Source organism: Engystomops pustulosus, chromosome 1, assembly GCF_040894005.1.
Source record: "Engystomops pustulosus chromosome 1, aEngPut4.maternal, whole genome shotgun sequence".
Taxonomy (NCBI): domain Eukaryota; kingdom Metazoa; phylum Chordata; class Amphibia; order Anura; family Leptodactylidae; genus Engystomops; species Engystomops pustulosus.
The window spans coordinates 130,437,495-130,460,360 of NC_092411.1; the positions used below are offsets into that span (position 1 = coordinate 130,437,495).

At 39.2% G+C, this 22,866-nt stretch overlaps 1 long non-coding RNA gene across 2 annotated transcripts in view; it reads right to left on the reverse strand.

Moving 5' to 3' along the window:
• Positions 1 to 14,033: 14,033 nt before the first annotated feature.
• The window catches only part of LOC140087150 (uncharacterized), a 113,552-nt gene continuing 104,719 nt past the window's right edge, over positions 14,034 to 22,866 (reverse strand). For both annotated transcript variants that reach the window (XR_011849987.1, XR_011849992.1), the window contains exon 3: positions 14,034 to 14,384. This is a non-coding gene — a long non-coding RNA (uncharacterized lncRNA). The remainder of the gene's footprint in view (positions 14,385 to 22,866) is intronic.

Here is a 22,866-nt window from a genome sequence, read left to right on the forward strand (position 1 = left end):
CTTGTAGTATATAGCCAGCCCCATGTAGTATATAGCTAGCCCCCTGTAGTATATAGCAAGCCCCCGTAATATATAGCGAGACACCTGTAGTATATAGATAGCCCCCTCTAGTATATAGCCAGTCCCCTGTAGTATATAGCCAGCCCCATGTAGTATATAGCCAGCCCCATGGAGTATATATATATATATATATACCCAAGTATAAGCAGAGTGGGGAATTTTCATCACAAAAATAGTGCTGGAAAACTCAGCTTATACTCGAGTATATACTCGACTTATAATGAATAAATAAAGCCTGAAGCATTTTTGAAATATGAGAATTTTAAAATAGACTTTAATCAACTTAGACTCACGAGAAGCTGTGTTCTGAGTGTCTTTCTCTGTATGTAGCTAACACAGGCAGATGTGTAAAATTCATGTGTTTCCAATTATCACAGTTCGCTGGAATTTTGGTGTAATATTTATATTTGCAACATCATTTCATTAGTAAATGATTACAATGCAGCAACTTTGAAGAAATCACATCATATACTAGACATAGAGATATTAAACATGATACACCAGCTATGACTAATTAAATACTTAAATATGTTATGTTCATGAGTAGTATCCTCCATGTTACATCAAGTATGTATTTTTGAGACACTCTATAATAGGGATGATACTTCACTATCATTCTGATTGCTATACACCACCATGTTTTGGTTCTAAATATAGAATGCATTAACATCTGAAAATTTAAATTGGTTAAGTTTATGTCTACTGAGATGCCAAAGGGTCCTGTAATCATAGGTAGACCTCAATTATGAGAGACAAAATGAGAAAACAAATCCAGAGAATCACATTGTCTAATTTTTAAAGAAATTATTTGCAAATTATAGTGGAAAGTAAGTATTTGGCTTCTTCTTTAAGGGTAATGGCTCCTGTTTGAACATATTATCAGAATAAAATACACCTGTCCACAACCTCAAACAGTCACACCACAAACTCCACTATGGTGAACATCAAAGAACTGTTGAAGGACACCAGAAACAAAATTGTAGACCTGTAAATGGGAATCTGCGTTAGGCAAGCAGCTTTGTGTGAAGAAATCAACAGTGGGAGCAATGATTACAAAATGGACACACAAGATACTCTGTCTTGATTAGGGGCTCCATTCAAGATCTCACCCCTTGGGGTCAAAATGATCACAAGAATGGTGAGCAAAAATATCAGAACCACATGGTAGGGACATAGTGAGTGACCTGCAGAAAGAAGGTAACAACGTAACAAAGGTTACTGTCAGTAACACACTACCCCACCAAGGACTCTTGGTGATGTGTCTTCGTGCTTAAGCTTGTACATATCAGGGCCTCTCTGAGGTTTGCTAGAGAGCATTTAGATGTTGTAGAAGAATATTGAAAAAATGGCTTATGGTCAGATGAAACCAAAGAAGAACCGTTTGGTTTGAACTAGTCATGTTTGGAAGAGAGTGATTGCTGAGCTCTAAATAAATTCTATAAAAATTAGCCATTTGAATTTCGAGATTTCTTTTCTTACTTTGTCTCTCATAGTTGAGGAATACTTATGATGTCAATTTCAGGCCTCTTTTATCATTTTTTAAAGTTGGATAACATGCACAATTGGTGGCTGACTAAATGCTTTTTCCCCTACTGTACATAAGAGTCTTAGGAATCTATTTTCTGAAAGCAAACCTCTATCTCATGTTACCAGTCCATATCCTACTTGCTAAACTGCGTTTACAGTGTTTACTCAGACCTGTCTTAAGTTAAGACAGAATTAATTTCATAAGTCTAAGGAGGGATGAGAAGGAGATCAGAGAACATCAGAGAACTTAGAGTATTTAGAAGAATTCTGACAGTCTTATAGAAATAATCAACATTTCACAGTCCTGTTAAAACCCATATTTGACTGTTCTTAACTCTTCTTAAATCTCTGTTTCATATGCTCCTCATTCCTCTGCTACTCAAGGGAGGGTACTCGACTTAGGAACACTTTTTATGAGCAAGGACACAATCCAATATTATCTTTTCTGTTTTTAGGTGGTATTGGGAAACTTTGCTTGTAGGTCATTATTTAAAAGCAAAGTCATTGTGGCAGATTTACTTACCTGGTCCTGTCGTGATCCCTGAGGTGCATTCTCCAACGAGGATGAAGTCCGGCACGATTCTTCAAGATCGTGTGTCCATTTTCCTGTATGTGTCGCTTCTCCGCTGAGGTCCGCTGGAGTTCACCTTCTTCTTCCCAGCGTATGTGAGTGCATTGTCTGGCGACACAATTTGAATTGTAAATCCAGCGCTTAGTCCGAATCAGTCGGGTTGTCCATCAGCCACGCCCCCCTATTTGTGCCGCATGCACAAAGTCGGTGCGATTGCGCCAAAATCCGATCGCGTGCGCAAAAAAAACCCCACTGAAATGCGCCGCAAATCGGACATTTGCTGTGCGGACCCTTAGTAAATGTGCCGCATTGTTTGTAAATACATTATATCCGTGTAATCCAAACCAGATTTTGTGTGATCCAAACCAGAGGTTTTTACAAGCCTGACGCCTAAAACATTTAATAGTTTTGCTTTAAAATCTGTGGACTCTTTTGGAAATAATCATAAAACTTACAGATTTTTATATATTTCAACCATTTAAAACTTGCATCAGGACAGCCTGGATTTCTATGGACTCGCATGGATTGAGTCACTGATTTCCATCTGTTTAATGGGCGGTGACCTGTATCAGCTGTGTGAAATCCCCTTCTGCAAGAATTTCTATTAACTGTGTAGTGTAGCCAAATGTTCAGTTCTGTCATGTACTCCAGCAGTGTGGTATTTAAGTCAAACCAAGTTTTAATATAAAACACCCTTTGCTTAAACTATATTACTGAAATTTCCATAATGTGTATTTTTAAAAAACCACCAGGTTAGTTTAGCTCTGTCCATAGAAGAGTATGTGCCAGGAGCTTGGTTGCATAACAAGTATTGTGTTGGCATAGTGATGTTCTTAAATCCTCAGACCTCAAGCTCAGTTCCTTGGCACTACTATGCCACCATCAGAAGCAATTAAATCCACCAAGACTGGTCCACTTAAAGCCAGAAAATATAGCAGTAACTGGGCTTGCAAAGTGTTATAAGTCCCCAAAGCATAAGTTGGCACCTTTGCTTGCACACAATCTGCCATGGGCTATCACCTTACCACAGGCAATCTGGCGCCATACAACAAGAAACCAATGTCCAGCTTCTAATGCACTTGGCAGTCAATGAAATCTTGTCCTCTAACAGTTTTCTTCTCATCCATTTTCCCACAACTATTGAGAGTATAAACATCTTTTTCCACTTGTTATGATCCTTTTGCCCTCACAAAATACATTGTGGGATTGCTGCCGAATTAAAATTCATTTTAATATTCTTTTTGATTTATGCAACATTTCATATCATAGAATTTATGGAACTGATTTTTGTATTCCACTTATAAAGCATACAAGAATGTGCATATTGGTACATAGTTTCCTCATACTTTGAAAAAAATACAGCATGATTTAAATATATTGTATGAACACTTTTGCACTGCACTGTATGGAGGAATTAGATGTACAGTATAACAACTTTTTATGTACATAGCATCGTATTATTATTTAATCCTGTGGTAGGATACCACAACTATCTAATGATATTGTCTGGACCACCACGGAAGGTGGGACTAGCCAACACCCGGGACCGGAATATAAGTGGCACCTGGTCTTCACCAGAGCCCGCCGCAAAGCGGGATGGTCTTGCTGCGGCAAGGTACCACCAGGTCATTCCATGGGTGCGACTAGCCCGTGGTGGCAGCCTAGGTCGACGTACCTTAGCAGAAGCCTGGAGCTTGGTAGGGGCAGAAGCCTGAAACAATGAAAGGCGAGTCTGCTCCCAGATGGACTTCAGATCTTGTACCAACTACTCAACAGCAGGGACATCCAAGGACACAGGTAGAGGAAGAGGAGGGTGTGGATGCTGTCTATAGACAATGAAGAAGGGAGCGAAGCCAGAGGATTCGGAATCCAGGGAATTATTGGAGAATTCCGCCCACAGCAACAGAGCGGACCAGTCATCTTGATGGACAGAAACAAAATGACGGAGGTAAGATCCCAGAGTCTGGTTAACCCTCTCCACTTGTCCATTGGTCTGGTAAGGAAGGAGGATGGTAAGCTGAGGAGAAATCCAACTTTACCTGCAGATGACTGCAGAGAGAACGCCAGAAGCGGGAAACAAACGGAACTCCCTAATCAGAAACCATGTAGCCGGAAGATATTTTGAAAGAAGCCGGGGAGCAAATGGAAGACCTGGGAGAGGAACAAAATGAGACCTCTTTGGAAACCGGTCCATCACCACCCAGATGACGGTATTGCCCGAGGAAGATGGAAGGTCTGTAACAAAGTCCTTACCCACGTGTGACCACGGGGCGACTGGTATCGGCAATGGAAGAAAGATACCAGACTGTTTTAGGCGGAAAGGCTTATTATGGGCACAGGAGGTGCAGGCTCCCACAAAGTCAGGCCACCAGTAGTAGCGGGAGATGAGGGCCATGGAGTGTTGCAACCCAGGGTGCCCAGCCAGGCGCAAAGAATGTTCCCAAAACAAAATCCTCTTCCGCAGAGCAGGTCAGACATATGTCTTGCCAGGGGGAAGTTGCCAAAGATTCGTCAGCAACCAACTGTTCCGGAGAGATAATATGCTGAGGAACCGACTCTTCTCCAACAACATCTAAGGCAAGGGAAAGGGCATCCGCTTTGAAACTCTTCTCTGCAGGCCAAAAGTGGATTATCAGGTTAAAGTGTGAGAGGAAAAGTGACCAACGGGCTTGCCTGGAATTAAGGCGTTGATCTGTCTAGAGATACAAGAGGTTTTTCTGATCTGTTTATACACAGACTGGATGACAAGCTCCCTCAAAAAGATATTGCCATTCTTCCAGGGCAAGTTTGATGGCCAAAATTTCTGTATCCCCTATAGATTAATTACTCTCTGCGGGAGAAAAGGTTCTAGAAAAGAAGTTGCACGTGAGCGCTCACCCCTTAGGCCCCTTCTGGGTGAGCACCACCCCTGCACCTACGCAAGATGCATCCACCTCTAGAATAAAGGGCTTCTTCGTGTCAAGTCTAGTGAAACAGGAGCTGAGGAGATTATGTAACCGAGGAAAGGGAGGCTTCGTTGGTGGAACTGACACTTCTCAAGCTATGCATAGAGATGATTAGTCCGTAGACAAACACCCGCTGAATAGTTTTGGGCCAAATCGTATCTTTAAAAAATGTTGGCAAAGCTTCAGCAAAGTGTATCTTAAATCACTGATCTCTAGTGTACATACATATGTATTTGTGTAAAATTGAAATTTGCATACTGTCATTGTATACATGCGAATTTGCACATCCATGGTCATGTCCTCCTCCCATTATTTTAGACAAACTCTTGTAACAACTGTTCATACATTTCGTGATAAACAATTGAAGAAGTATTAGTTTATGAGGCAGAGCTTATTTATATATTAGAGCAATCCTGTCTCAATAATTTATTTGTCTGGAACATTGCATGTTGAACTGTGAACCAGAAAGGATGAAAGTCTTGGCATAGTACAGAAATGAGTTTCAAGTTGAAAAATCTGACTTTCTGGAGCAATAATGAAGTATTTATCAGTAAGACATGACAGGCATCATTTACCAGATAATTTTGCATTTATTTAGATAGGATTCTGGTTTTTGGTTTCACCAATTCCCTTCATAAACTTTATAAATATTGCAGAACACTAGTACATTAGAAACATACAGTAGAGAAGTCGTATCTTATAAAATACTCATTGATGAGATATGCTCCTAAAGACAAACTACACCTTGTCCACAGAATAAAGAATACATTGTAGAATGGTGGAGTACTTTGATACCCCAAGTGTTCATGAGGCCATATATACAAACGTCTGTGGTTGTGTTGGCCGACTACCGCATAAAGTAGAGAAGTCATAGCTTATAAAATAATCATTGATGGGATATGCTCCTGAACACAAACTATACTTTATCCACAGAATAAAGGATAAGTTGCAGAATGGTGGAGTACTTTGGTACCGCAAGTGTTCATGAGGCCGTATATACAAACATCAGTGGTTGTAAGGGCCCACTGCTTCTTAGTTCATCTTTATGAGACTCAGACCATAGAAACAGACCAGTATGTTTGTCTGAACTAACTGACTGCACACTGAATTAACTGTTATGGTAAATGCGCTACAGTTCAGCAGGGGGACAGGGAGGAAGGTGGTTGAGGAAAAAGCGGCACAATGAAGGTGGACTACGGAAAAGGGGGGGGGGGGGTTGCAGGAAAAGGGGTAGATATGAGGTATTTACAGGGCACACATTTTTTTTTACGGGGCACACATGATAAGGGGGTTATCCGACTTCCAAGGCCTGTTGTATGTAACATTGGAAAGTCTTCAGAAAATGTAGGTGATAGACAGGAATGTTAAATAGGGAAGTACAGAAAGTACAGAGATGTTCAGATTTTGTCACCAAATATAGATTCTTACTGCTTTAGAAGACGTTAGATTACTGCTTTAGAAGACATTACATTTTTACATTTACAAAGCTTCCTGCTGGACATCTAGGGCCAGTTTTTTGAGTAATTCCACAATGAAGGTACATTGTTGAATATTGTATAAAAATCCCCCTTTTCAGTCACTTTAATTGAGTTCATTGAAAGCAAAATGTGACAGTGTTTTCAAGAACAAAAAGTAGGAATGGCTGGTAATTTGATTTCTGTACAGAGCAAATAAATTGATTAGATCTGTGCTTGTAACTCCAGACAAATCTATGTCTGCAAGAGAAGAGTTGTGTAATGCAAGTGATACTTACATTGCCTCAAACCGTCACAGTTCAATGGGACAGGAGGCAGCAGAGGTGAAAATGGGTTTGCATACTATTTGGGAAAATCTTATTTTGTATGAGACCTTTGGATCTTTTTTTGAAATCAGTAAGACATTTCACAAAAAAAAGTTTAAAGTAAGTTTAAGTTTGGAGGTTATTGTGTGTGCAGGAGATGCAAGACATCAATTGCACATTTTATCCTTAGTTGAGGCCACTTTGGGATACCTTTTAGAAGCAATGTGTTAAAAGGATATTCTGAAAATATGAATGTTTATAATGCTATAAATAAATGAATACAACAAAAGTCAATGTCTTTAGTCCCAAAATGGAGCTTAAATAGTTTGATTTTATGATTCACAAAATGTTATGGGCTTTCTTAAGTAGGCGGAGTGGCCGACACTGGAAACCACAAGTCCCATGATCCTTTAGCTTTCAGTAACTCCTCCTCCCTCTCATTCTCTGCTCTCAGTGATGCTGAAGCAGACTCTCCTGCTCTGTTACCATAGGAAAAAAATGTGTGTAACTGCCATCACTGCACATTACCTCCCTGAGATGGCATCTTACCACAACACTGGCCATACTGGAAGCACTGCAAGCAACCCACTACAGCCAAACATAGTGGTGATCACATGACCTGCGCAGGCAGGTGTAGGACATGTGATGTGGACATGTGACAAGCGGCCATCTTCTGTCCTGTGTATGTACCGCCCTGAGAAAATTAACAGACTGATTAAAGAGCCAATAATATTTTGTTACTTTTTAACAGCAAAATTTTAAATAAAAACTAATTAAATATTAGCTTATATTTCAGGAAACATTTGTATATGAAATTTGCTTATTCCTAGAATACCCCTTTAAGAACATAATTCTATCTACAACTAGCAGTAGACATAACAGAAGGCAAAGAAAGGTAACATCTGTGGCAGTCATTCACTGTTATGTTGCAACATACTGATTCAAAAATATAAGAGCAACATGCAAATCAAGTCAATTTTTATTTAACAGGCATTATTCACATTGCAGATGTCCAAATAGTAGAATGTTGGTGGTTGACCATCTTAATCACACATTTACTTCTATGTCAAGGGTTTAAGATACATTTCTGTTATGAAGGATTTGACACCAGGGTAAAAGTTTGGGTTATGGTTTTCACACAAACATACCTCATACCCATCATCACCTTTCAGTAGCTCATGCAATCCAGTGATGCATCACTAGCAGTCAGGATTATTGGCAGTGTATTAAAATGTGACATGGTCCCAAAAATATGCTTTTCTCCTTCATATTCCAATAATATTAATAGTACAACTCAGCAATGTAGATGCAGCTGCAGTAGATACCGTAAGGTCTTCTCTTAATGTAGTAAAAATGGAGTAAACTAAGAAAACTGTAAATCTGGAAGATACAATGAAGAACGAAAATGGAGAAAAACACACAATTTCCTAAATATTAAGGTCATTTGGGCACATTTACTTACCCGGTCCTGTGAATGGTCCGACGATCATGCACTGTGCCCCGACTCACTGAGATTGTGTGCCCGATATTCTGCATTTGTCGCTTCCCCGCTCAGGTCTTCCAGGGTTCACCTTCTTCTTCCTCGAGTATGTAAGTGCATTATCTTGCAACACAAATTGAATCTTAAATCCCGCGCTCAGTCCGAATAAGTCGGATAATCTGATGGCCTCCCCCTGATTTCTGTTGCATGAAAGCCAGAACACCTGCGCCAAAATCCGATCACATGTAAACAATCTCCTGCTAAATACCTGTCACAGCCACGCAATCCCTGAAAATGCTGTTCAGCATTGAACAGGGTAAGAATTTGTCTCATTTAAGAGCATTTGGACTGAAAGTCCACTCTGCAGTGACAAAACATCTCATTAACAGAAAGAATCAAAAGGCTAGACTAACCTTTGCTGAGAAACATGTTGTGTGGACAGAGGAAAACTGGTACACAGTTCTTTTTAGGTTTAATTTAATTTAATTGGATCTGATGGGAAACATTGGGGCAGATTTACTTACCCGGTCCAGTCGCGATCCAGCGGTGGGTTCTCCGACGCTGATTCGGGTCCGGCCGGGATTCACTAAGAGTTCACCTTCTATTTCTTGGTGCAGGTAAGTGCGTGTCAAGCGACACTTTTTTTTTAAATACCGCGGTTTTTCCGAATCCGTCAGGTTCTCCGACAGCCACGGCCCCCAATTTCCGTCGCATGCAATCCGGCGCAATTGCGCCGAAATCCAATCGCGTGCACCAACATCCCGGCGGATTTCAGCGCAAATCGGAAATCGCCGGGATACCCAACTGAATCGCTCGATTCGGACCCTTAGTAAATGAGCCCCATTATGTTCATTGACAAGCTTAAACCAAAGTGTGTAAAGCAGTCAGTGAAAGTTGGTGGAGGAAGTGTCATGGTTCAGGTAATGTTTTCTGCAGTAAGAGTTGTATCTCTCATACAAATACATGGCAGAGTGAATGCAATCAGAACCTTCTTCACAACATGTGGTTCCTTCCTAGTGTTCCTTACACAACCAGCTAACAATTTTCATGCAAGACAATGCACCCTGTGACACAGCAAACCAGGTAAAGCAGTTCCTTGAAACAGAAAACATTAAAACAATGTAATGGCCATCCCAGAGTTCTGACTATCACAGAACTGTGAAAGAGACTGAAAGAAGAGTGGACCAATATCACAGCAGTGCAGTGTGACAGACTAGTGATGTTATGTGGCTGCAAATGTACAGAAGTCAAAGTAAAGCCTGTGCACTTCCTACTGACTGGTGACTATTGTAACCTTCAGAAAAATAAATTATAATCTTTCTCTGTGCTACAGTCATTGCTGTTCTCTAACTGAGATCATCACATTTGTTTGCAAAATAAAGGTTTTATGTTGATATACTTTGGTAATTTTGTAAAACATTTGTTCTAGTTGCATGGTGTACCCCTTACAAATAAAACACTGAATGTTGATCAATGGAGATTACATTATTTCTGAAAGAATCAAGTGAACATAATTTTGATCTCCAGTGTACATACTAACCTACTTCTGGTATTAATAATTTAATGGGAGGGTTTCTAGCATAAACTCATTGAATTTACTGCAATGATTAAAGTGATTAGATCATTGAGGAAATTAAAATATTGTAAAATTACAAATGGCCACCCTGGTTTATTGGCTAACTAGCAGTCCTATAAGATGTTTCTTCCTTATATGAGAAGACTTGTACTATAAAAAATACATCATAATTAGAAGGCCTCGTACAGATTTTGCACTAGGGCCAAGCAGCTGCAAGTTACACCTCTGAGTGTAACATTATAAAAGATATGTTTTGGAAAAAGCACATAACTAACCAATATTGAATTTTTGTGTCATCATATTTATTTTTAAGAATGTGTTTGCCTGACAAATATTGCACCCAGAAAATGTGGACATTTAAATCTGATCTTTGATAGGAGTGTGTACACACAGTGGCTTAACTGTTCTGATAACATACTGCAGCTTCAGATAAAAGTATTCTGATATAAAAACACTTGCAGCAATATCAGGTAACTCTGGCAGGGAACAAACTTCTTAAAGATTTTTTCAATCCTCAACAATACAAGACATTGCGTTTAAACTATTCCAGGCATATAGGAGACTGTGCATTGTGGATATCTGTAATCTTTCCCTTCCTGCGATGGATAAGGATTTGTCTTGGCAGATTTTCCTAAATTCTTTCGATTACCATTTCAGCCAATGTTCGCTTTTATTTTCCTTTTCACATTTGCTATAAGTAAAACAGGTTTTCCTGGCTTTAGATTAGCTGCAAGGTTGTTCTAGGCCACTGCTTAGGCATATCTCAATTCTAAACAATGTGCATTAATTGAATGGAGAATATAATGCTGCACAATAAGCCCTAAATAATAGGAATTAATACAGGCAACACAAAAGATACAAGCAACAGAGACAGAAAAGTATAATACTCAGTGTTTCTCAATTTCTGAGAAAAACTAATTTTATACATTACACAATCACTTTCATTTCCTAATACAATACTGATAACATAGATACTCATACTAAAAATGATCCCATGTGCATATAACAACCAGACAGAATAATGGTTTCATAATTCCCATGGCAGCTTATCCAATACCAAAAACAAATAATTGTATGACACTTTATGATTCCCTTTGTCATCTATAAAGCTAAATGTGAGTCATAAAACAATACAGAGATCCGGGGAGCTCTAGGGCCCGTCCTGAGGCTCCAGAGCAGTGACATGATCACATTTATGTTCCATATTCTGGGATATACAGCATTACACATAAAAATTATTTTAAAAGTTGCACTACGGTGTCACAAAGGCTATGAGGGGTCAACCTGACCTGAACCATCCTGGATTGATTAAGGTTTCATAGGTACACAAGTGCATCATCATAAGCTACCTTCTGCAGATGCCACCAAAACTTGTGACAAAGTACCTGAATTAAGGGACATCATTTAAGCCAGGAGGGATATCCCAGCATGACTCTTTTTAATCCTGGTGACTCCTTACTGTTCTTTTAAATAGAAATGTGTAATGCTGCGTCCATCAGTATGTAGAAGAACATCTCCGTGATCCTGGCAATCTCCTGGACTGTTGTGGTGGTGGTGGACCAAATATCTTATAAATGGTTCATTTTACTGAAAGGAAACCTACCACACCTAGCCTGAACACTAGCATACTATTATCAAAGGGCGATTCTTTGTTTATGTAAATTAGAATGATGGATTCTGGGGGCATCACCAGAGCCCTTTCATGCTCATGCTACACGTCCCCAATGCACTTCTTATCTGTCCACTACCTCCTATGCCCCTCCCCTCCCGATGATACCAGCCGGCTCATGAAGTAGAAGCGAGAGCTGGGGATGAAGGACAAGTGGTATTCCACACCACACTCATCCAACAAAGCCTTTAGGAGACTTTCACGTTGGAACCTTTCCAGGGTCAAATCCCAAGACCTCCACCACATCTGTATCTGGAGGAGTCTACAGCCTTAAACATCCAGGGCGTAGGTCCTGGAGCTTTTCTCAGGGCTCCAAATGCCTTAGACCATAATACGCCAATACAGCCTTGTTTCTGGTGTACACTGAAGCTGTAGAGGCAGCACTAGAGCATTAATGTTAATATAACTGTAAAATCTGTATCTGCATACTCTGTTGTCAGCCAAGTGAAAAATATGGAGCTAGGGTCACATGGTAGTGGTTGCAAAAGCTACATGGATGATGAAAGGAGGATTCACAACTTTACATTGTATGCAGCTTTCTGTCTGCTCATACCTCAGGTCTCTACTTGGTCTCTAATTACCAAGACAAAGCAATGGACAGCAGGCACAGCACAAAGCCCTTGCTGAAGTAAATTAGTAGTTTAATTTGTGGGTTTAGTGCTCTCCCGTCTTACCCCCGGCCTATGTCTTCTTATGTGTGTTAATCGAAGCCATTTGCAAGCTTATGCACCATTTCCAACGAGCTATGTCTCTTCTCTTAGAGTTAAAACATCAGATTTGTGTCTGCAGCGAACAAAAGTCATCGATATATAGTCTACTCACGACTGTGAATCCAACTCCCAAATAATTGTCACCTCTAATAATAGTTCACATTATCCTTTTCTATTACGGAGGGAAATTAAAAATCCAAACGCTGATGCCCATGCTTCCGTCTGCTTCCATCAGTTATAATGGAAATGACAGCACTTTTCTTTCTGTTATAACAGAAACATGATATAATGCCATGGGGGAACAGAGATATGAACCCAGTCTTACTAAGGAAATGTTCAGAGGGTCTTTTATATGGATTGTGATGTATTTATTTAACTAACATTTATTTCAAGCAAAAATAAATTTCTGTTTTTATTCAGCAACATTTTGCGCAGCTTAGCATTTAATACAATTCTGTAATCACAGCAGTGACCCTCACTCTATATATTTATATATAGATTTAAATGAATGTAGTATTTTCTGTGTAGTATTTTCATTGTATCCTGTAAAGAACGCAATACATTTCTTTTTATTACACAACAGACCATATTGGCAGATGATTCTAAGAAATCTTGTGTTCTTTTTAAGTTCCTCTGATTTGCAGGTCCTCAAATGTTGCAATCAACGGTAAACTTTTCACTACATCACTACTGAAATCTTCAGCTCAACTAAAATAAACATAAAGGGGCACATTTTTCATACACCGGCACACAACTGCCAACTTATAATAAGGTCCCTGCCCCTCCATCACCACCGGATACATGGAAAGGCTCCACCCCTGCCTGGGGTATATTGTGCTGCAGTGTGAGAACTTTAACTCATGAACATTTGCTTGCTGTAGGGAGTGAACGGGGCAGGCATACCATGCACTAGCCCATACCACTGCTGGCCACATCCCCTTCACACCCCTCCACAACCACTTTGCATGGAGATGGTGTAAAGGGGTTGATAACTATTGGCGGTTCTCTAGTAATTGCAATTATTTCATGACTTGTATCCCAGCGTACATGTCCTGATAAATGACCCCAGTGGTGTAACTAGGAGAAACAGGGCCGCATGACAGATTTCTGCATGGGGCCCCCCTTTCCCTTAAAAATATTCATACATACACACACGTTTATACAATCCCACACATTTACACACTTAAATGCACACATATTACACACTCACTTTTATATACCTGTACACTCATACTCATGCACACATTTATTTACTCATTTATACATTTATACACTAATACATACAGTATATACAAACTCATACTGTATATACATACAGTATATATCCATTAAATTTGCATACTGTTTATATACATACATATAGCATGCAAACATCATATTCTTTTACATACGGTATACACCCACTGTGTATACACATGCATGCAGTATAAAAACACCATATACACACATACTAAATCTATATACAGCATTTACACACATACAGACAGTAATACATATACATACAGCCAAACAAATCTTTAGCAATGCTTCAGCACTCAAGGATCCAGTCAAAAAAGTAGCTTTATTCCATTAAAATCCATATTGGTATAAACATACAGAGGTAACAGTTATAGGGTCGGCACAGGTAATTGACCAGGCGGACACTGATGGAGTAGGCTGGGAGGCCGTGGATGGAGTAGACGTGGAGTAGAGCCGTCAGCAGCAAATGAAGTGGGCGGGCTGAGTGGCCGCAAATGAAGAGTCCGAGTCGAGCAGCCGCAGATGAGAGGGACGGCACAGGGGCCTGTATTACTATACAAGGGCGGTCCCATCGCCCAAGTATGCATGTAGGGATGAAGAAAATAGCATTTATAAATTTTGTTACCAGAGTCTGCATGGCAGTGTGCCAGTGTAGGCTCCTCCCCCAATGGGCCCAGCCACACCTTCTGCGACCACTTTTGTTTCGCCCCTGAATGTCCCTCAAAAAGTAGATTCTGAAGATGAATGAAATGACTACTATTCTCTTGACTCAAAATGTTGTTCCAGTGGCAAAAAACAGGTGACTATTGGTGCCAGTTCATGTTTAGCTGGAAAATAAACAAGAAATGTGCACATCCATTTTTTTGTTATATTACTGTAATTGTATTTAACAGAAATCTATCATCAAAATCCATCATGATAACCCAGGGACACTTACTCATACATCCAGGTACAGTGACTGTAGTAATATTCTTATATTTGTTATCTATGACCTTCTTCCTTCTAAAACCCACTTTTAAAATCCTTGATGCATCCTCCTTAATCTCAATGTGGCAGAGGTAATTGCAGCACATAGTGAGAGGCAAGTGGATGTACAGCACAGAGGGGCTCTCGTAAAGCTAATGCCCCCTCCCACTAGAGGCCTTCAGGCTCTTTAGAATAATTTAAAAAGATGTTTTCACAAGGGAGGAGCCAATGGATAACAAATATAAGAAGATTTACAAAGTCAAAGCACATGGATCTATAAGTGCCCCAGGTTTATCATGCTTGATTTTGATGGTATATTTCCTTAATGCTTCTAAAGTCAAAAGTAAAAAGTTAAACTGTTGTACGGTTTATGTCTTTTTTTGAAAACCACTAAATCTCTTCAAAAGATATTTCAATAAAGGCCCAGTTCAACTGGACCCAGTCGAATTCTTTTTTTTAATTGTTGGCTGCAATAGTTGGTAGCTTTTTATAGAACAATTAGACTACTACAACAGTCTAAGATTTGCTAATTAACAAAATGGAAAGAAGAAGTGATTACATGGCCATTCATGCAGATATGTAATCATTTAGTATTCATGAGATTTTGGTGGAAATTACAGTTCATTACCTCTATCTACCTTGTGGTCCCAATCAATTTTGGGACCAGTTTCATTGCTAATGATACTCCATATACCTCAATGTAAGTTGTCAAATAAGCTAGTAAAAAGAAAAAAGGCAAACAGAATATAGAGGTCTATTTATATCATATGGACACAGAGACAAGACTTGAAACCCAGTTAAAGGGGCATTCCCATGAAGTCTCAATCCCCTAGTGATGTTTACACAATAAAGATAATTTTAACCCCTTACTTTACAATTTTACTTGAATCGCTGTTTTAGCTCCTATTCCTCCCTAGGCTGGTCATTGAAAAATCCCAGGGTTTGGGTAAGGATACTACATGATTCATCTAGTTCTGTGGGGTAACAATGTGGTTAGATTATCAGAGTACAGGTGTATATACACTTTCATCTGGCTTCTGACATTGTAACACACTTGCACATAGAAAGAGAGATGAAACAGATCAGAGATGAATGAGATGCGTATTACACAGGCATGACAGACAGAGGCTAAAAGACAGACTTTTACGCTGTTAGCTGTGCTACATCTGTGTTTTCACAGATATGTGCCTGCCTCCTCCTTTCCCCAGATCACTTATCTCCTTGTAGTGTACATCCTCATGCTGGCAGGAATTGATGAGTGTCAGTGAGCTCCATGCAGAGGGCGGGGCTACAGGCACAGAACAAAAAGAGACAAAAATCTCAGCTCCACACTGTCACATAGGAATCCAAGATGGCGGGCTGACCCTAAGTCAGAAGTTACAGGGTTGTGTCTAGCGGCAACATAAATTATGTACACCGGGACTGATAAAAACAGGTTGGACTTATATCTGTAAAATGCTGTATTTTTGTTAATAACAGTGAATTAACCCCTTAATGACCACCGTATCGGCTTTTTACGGCGGTCATTAAGGGTACTTCTTCTTCTGCGTACGCCTTTCTACGGCGGCGCGTCAGAAGAAGATTGCGGGACACCGGGTCTCGCTGGTGCCGGTGTCGGGCTGTGATATCACAGCCCAGACCCGGCACTAACACCCGGGATCGGAAAAACTCCGATCCCGGGTGTTTAACCCCTTAAACAGCGTGCAAGTGTGTCCCCCGTGGATCGGACCCCCCCGGTGAGCTTACCGGGGGATCCGATCCCTTCTGCCTCAGCCCCGGGTTCTGACGAGTGACCCGGGGCTGTCGGCTCCTCTCTGTGCCGGGTTCCGCCTCCTGGCAGGACCCGGCTGTGTGTAACTGAGCATGCTCAGCATGCTCAGCTACTTACACTATACACTGCAATACAAGTGTATTGCAGTGTAAAGGCTTGAATAAGCGATCGGATGATCGCTTATTCAAGCCAAGAAGTAGAAAATGTAAAAAAGGTTTTAAAAAAATTAAATATTTTTATAATATAATTAAATAAATAAATAAAATAAAAGTCCCATAATCTCCCCAGTAACACATAAAATGCAAATAAAGTAAATAAAACACAAAAACACGTACATATTTGGTATCACCACGTCCATATTAATCTGTACAATAAATCTAAATCAATATTGAACCCGCTCGGTGAACTACGTAAAAAAAAAAACTCGAAAAACTTCCCATAATATACAATTTTCCATCAAACACCATCACAAAAAATGTTCTAAAAAGTGATCAAAAAAAGTTACGTTCCCTAATATGATACGACTGAAAAGAACAACTGTTTTCGCAAAAAATGAGCCCTCAACCAGATCTGACAACAGTAAAATACAGAAGTTATGGCCCTGAAAAATTGTCAATAGTAAAAACAATGCGATTTTCTCCAATATTGGTTTTGCTCAGGAAAATTGAGCAAAAATAAGAAAAACTATATAAATGAGGTATCACCGCAATTGTAGTGAACCAGAGAATAAAGATAAAATATTATTTTTACGTTATGGTGAGCGGGGGAAAAAAAATGCTAACAATCCAAAATAAAAATTGATGATTTTGTTTGTGTCCCCCTTGAAATAGTTAATAACATCTCATGAATAAGCGTTAGACTCCCAAAATAAATTATCTATACATTGTATCTCATACCGTACATAATAAGCCCTCATAAGTTCGCATTACCAAAAAAAAAAAAAAAATTTATAGGTCGTACAATGTGACAATACAAATCTGCTGTGAATGGTGCCTCCATTCATTCAATACTCGGCTGTGCGCCCGTACAGAAGTTTACCACCACATATGGGGTATCAGTAAACTCGGGAGGAATCGGGCATCAAGCGTTGCAGTGCGTTTCATCATTTAATTTATTCTGAAAATGTCAGTTTTGGCCCAAATGAATGTATTTTCCCAAAAAATTCTATAGTTTCTAATATTTCATATTTTTTAACCCATGTGAAACACTTAAAGGATTAATAGACTTAAAGAGAACCCGTCATGCAAAAAAAAAACCCTAAACTAAATATATTTTCATAAACTGCCATTAGAGAGCATTGCCTCTATCCCTTCATTGTCCCTCTACAGGCCTGTAAACCTAAGCAATGAGGTCCTAAAGCTGTATGCAAATGACCTGTGAAATGTCCAATGAAGCATTAGCATATTCAAGCTGTCCACTCTATTCATGAGTGGGAGGTACAGCCACACCCCCAGTGCTTGACTGACAGCCTGTATAATGATGTGAGGCTGTATAATGATGTGCTTCCTGGTGCTGGTGGCCACGCCCCCTGCAGCCTGTGTGCGCATGTGTGTGTGTATAGGAGAGATACAACAGCTCCAGGCTGCAGCCATGTTACAGCAGAACATGTCAGATTCATGTGTAGCTGATGTCTGTATATTAGGAGGATGCAGCATGTCAGCAGATGACATACACACACTAGCCATGCTTTACTATACATTATACACAGACATGAGCAGGGGGAGGAGAGGGGAGGGGTAACAGGGGTGACATCACTGCCTCTGACCATGTGACCAGCCTCATTTACATGATAAAGAAAAGATGATTTTATAATGATTAATGTATGAAATAACTAGATAAAGGCTGGGATGGGATCCTTGTGAGCTGCTCCAACAGGAAGAGGTGACAGGACAAGTGACACAGACCTGATGACAGGTGTCCTTTAATAGAAGTTGTTTTACATATGTTGAGGGGTGAACTTTCTATAGTGGGGTAATTTATGGGGTTTTACTACTATTTAGGCCTCTCAAAGTCACTTGGAAGCTGAGTTGTCCCTCAAAATGTGAGTTTTGGCAATTTTAATGAAAATAAGAAAAATCGCACCTAAAGTTCTGCACCTCATAACCTAGAAAAATGACCGGAAGCATAAAATATCATCCCAACATAAAGCAGATATTCTGTAAATGTTAATTATCAAACTTTTTGGGTAGTTTTACATCTTGTCTGGAAACCAGAACATTTCAAACTTGGAAAATGAAGAATTTTTACAAACTTTTGCCAAATTTTCACTTTTTTTCAGAACGAAACGCAAAACTTATCACTTAAATTTTATAACTAACATGAAGTACAATGTGTCACGAGAAAACATTCTCAAAATCACCGGGATATGTTAAAGCATTCCGAAGTTATAACCAATTATCCTGAGACATGTCAGATTTGAAAAATCGAGTCTGGTCATTGAGCTGAAAACTAGTGTCGGTGATAAGGGGTTAAAGAATGTGTTATTTTGTCAGGGCTTCGTGGGACTTTAAGACTAGAACTATGTACAGGGAAACATCTTTGGCAAAATTGCATTGAAAAATTAAATAATAGGGAAATGAACTTCTCAAAGTAGATAGCTAGCACACAAAATAAAGGAACAAATTGACAATATGTGAAATGGAATCTGTTTTGGATAAGGGAGTGGTCATCTCAAAGATGTGAATTTCCAAAAAAAAAGTTTTATTCTATTTTTTATGACCATCACATGGTAATTTTTTTTCTCATATAAACTATTCCTGCCTTTGTTCCTTACAGAGAATTGTGTCAGGAGATACTGTTTTAGGAAAGGAAGATGATGGTTATAGTTAGCAGTATATCATGAATGATACTTGCCTGTCACTCTGTTTGTTAAGTGCACACAGTGGATGCCGGCCTCCGCCACCATGGTATTTACTTTCTAATGTGTCTTGAAAGATATCCAAGTTTATGGAATGATCTGCTAGCTCTCTACACTACACTGCACAAACTTTCATCCCGCTGGGAATTACATCACTCTCTAATGTAATTTCTCCTGACTTTTTTCCCATTATACTCAGAGCTTCTACGTAATTACCCACCTCAGAATGGACTGACCTAATTGATTTCACGGGCTGACTTATAAACACTGGTAATTGATTATGATTAGTCTTAATAGCCTGGCTTGTGAGACCTGCAAAGGAGCGGATGGAATGGCAGAAAATAGGTTGCACATGTTAAAAGAGCACTGCCGTGGTAATAAATAGGCAGCCAGATAGGCATATGCTGAACTAGCTTGTTTATTGTCTATAGATAGAAAAAAAACAAGTAGCATGTGGTGACTACTGGGGAATTTTCTTAATGCTTTGCTGTGGTTTTGTAACATCTCCCAATTGTTACACAGCAGCTTTGAATTACTTGTCCTAAAAGAACAAAGCCATCAGAGTATTCATAGACTGAATACTTTTAAAATGTAAAATATTCATTCACCAAAGAACTTAACTTATACCAATCATTTTAAAAGGGACAAGACCAAAAACAGGGACATGCAAAATTGCATTAAAAAGTAACATGATAGAGAAGATGCCTTCCTTTCATTTTTAAAGTGTGTAATATGTTTTCAATGACATCATTGGTTCTGCTTTTTATCAGATTGTTTAGGAACTGACCTGTTCACTTTCAATTATGTGACCATAAATTGTAAAGGAAATAAAGGTCAGAAGTTGATATAATTTTACCTTAGATTTAGGTAGCTGATGTTTCTGATAAAAACACAGCAGGAGAAAGTAAAGCCCAAAACCTGTAAAAAAAGTCAGTCTTTTTGTTACCTTCATACTACTTTGGGCACTAATCATATCACTGGACGGTGGCAGCCTCAACTGAATATTCTGACTGTGAGGGTGTGATTAAGGAGACCATATTGTATCAACCCTAATATGGGTTTTTCTGAGTACCTTGGGGTCAGGTTTAACCCTTGTATAGTTAAAGTTGTACAGTTTTATCTGATTTTATGTGTTTATCTGATTCATCATTCCTTTATATTCTGTGTTAATAAAATTAAAATCATATAACAGATTTAGTATGGAATTCAGAGAGATAAACTGACACAGAAAAATGGTCGGAGAGACCGTATGCAAATAGTATTTTGTAACGTGGTAGTGCAACACTCAAATTTGAGTTGAACATGCTACATACATGGAGACAAAGAATTAGCCCAGTTCAATAGAATAACACATACAAATATTTCATTATCATAATTGTGAGCTCAATAAATAGTCATAGTGTATACGTTTAAACGGTTAGAGCATCTTACCCCCGTATAGCTAGTCTAAAACCACCACCCCTACAGCCATTTCAGGTCAGTGATGCTTTTCTCTGACTCTTCAAAGGAAATCCTGAAAGAGGACCATTACTTCCATAGTCCGTAGCCCTAATGTAATAGGGGCTGATACATGCAGTCAATAAAAAAGATTGCTCCTGGTGACATATTTGCATAGCAATAAAATGGCTTTTAAACAGTGATATTTATTATACTTAATTCAGCTATAATATATATTATTAGGTACAAAGATACATGTCAGGTTGATTTCGTCTTTTTAGTTCCTTTTTTTTAGCTGTCATGGTAGTGTTAAACTGCAGCACAGCTGGAGAAGATTATTGCCAACGTGACACACAAGGGAGAAGGTTTGGAATAACATTTTTTTTTCCTTTAGAGTCGCTGTGAAATTTTAGAATCACTACTGAAATAAAGAAATGACTTTCTGTCTTCCTGGACAATTTGAAAAGTAAAATAAATATGATTTATGATGTGGCAAAAAATAGTACTGTTGAAGTAGGGATAATTATACAGAATTAATTTAAATTCTGGGTTTATTTTGCTAATACAAAAAAAAGGCCCCAAAAAAGACTGTCATATTTTGAATTTGTGTCAGATAGGTTCAGGGAAGAACTAATAGGTGCTGCAGCACATTAGAACTTATTTAGAATGTGCCTAATACATTAAATTAATGATGTTTAAAATAGCGAGGTTATCCCCCTTATGATGCCATAAGAAGCTTGAGACTTACCAAATATCTTTGCATAAATCTAGATATAGGTCAGGATCCCAGATCCGCTCTAATTTTCCATCCTGAGTCCAGTGGCATCATACCTGGCTCTCCGGACGAATAGTACATGATGTAAATTACAGGGAGAGCTTGACTTCAGTGCTAAACACTCTGCCCCCACGACATTATACAAACATTTTACATCTCAGTTGATTTGCTGGATAATGCCACTACACTGGGCTATGTACAAAACATGAAGTGGAAGCTGTTAAGATGCTTGGCGATGTACTGGTAGTGGATTATAAAGTTATTTTTTTCATTTAAGTTCATTCAAGCACCATTGTGTTGTGTTTAAATTTAATGATGTTTGGCAAGCTTTGCCAGGGTAACCATGTTGGAAAACACTGAGAATGTAATCTGTTCTTTCTACCTATTTGGCAATGAAGAGGTCTCCCACATAAATTTCTCTTTAGATAATGCAATTTCCTGACCATTGTTTATGTCCTCTTATCTAGGCAAAGCAGTTCCATACACTCTACTGATGAGATATAGTGACACTGAAACAGTGCTGCCTGCAACTGGGCTTATTACTCTTCTGGAGGAGACTTATTGGTTTGGCTATGTGACAGGACCAGGGGGAAAGTGTTAAATGGTGTGTATGTTTCCCATAGGTTTCTCTTCTACACTATCTAGGGAGCCACAACCTGGTCTGGGAGACCTGGCTGCTGCAGTTTGGAGTGTAGGGCTTGGCCCCTACTCTGCTCAGCCACTCCAGGTGTTTGAGGTGATTGGGGCTAATCACCAGCAACTCTGAGATGTTGCTTTAAGAAGTCAGAAGTCACAAGAGGAGCCACTCTCTCTCTGCTCCTGGGAAAAACCTTATGTGAGTTGCCAATTGCTGTATGCTGTGGTTGGGAAGCTGTACAGTAGGTACAGTTTCTTGGTAGTGAGGAAACTACTGTATTGTATAGTTAGTGGCCAGACGGCCTAGGATTTTATTTCTGTATTGTTTTTGTTTTGCCATTTTTCCTGCTTGAAGTTAATAAAACTGGTTGAGGCCAATTGCACCCAACTTGTCTGGAGTGGACTGTGACTGCGTTGTGCCAAAAAGTGCCCGTCTATCCCAGGAGAGGGCGATCCCAGAGCTAATCCCGTTACAGCTATTATATCAAGTCATGTCAGATAGTTTCTTCAAAGTGAGGTATTGATCCATATGAAGCTGTCCTATTCAAGGTAGAAGTAGAATCATAATTTTCCTTTTTCCATCCTGGAAAACTTATTTTTATGTACCTTACCCTGGTCTTCATTATACATGTCTAAACTGCAGAACGTATTAGTATAGTAAGGCACACTAGTACTTTGCTTGTCCATAAAATAGTTGAGTGAGAAAGATTGTGTTGACAACAAAGTTTCTTACTTAGATAATTTCTTAGTTATTGAGCCGTCCTGTTCATGCTTAGCATTATGTCTATGATTAAATCATATGTGCCTAATTTTTCTCATTCTTTCCCATATTGTGCCTGCCACAATAACACACCAAAACACTAACAT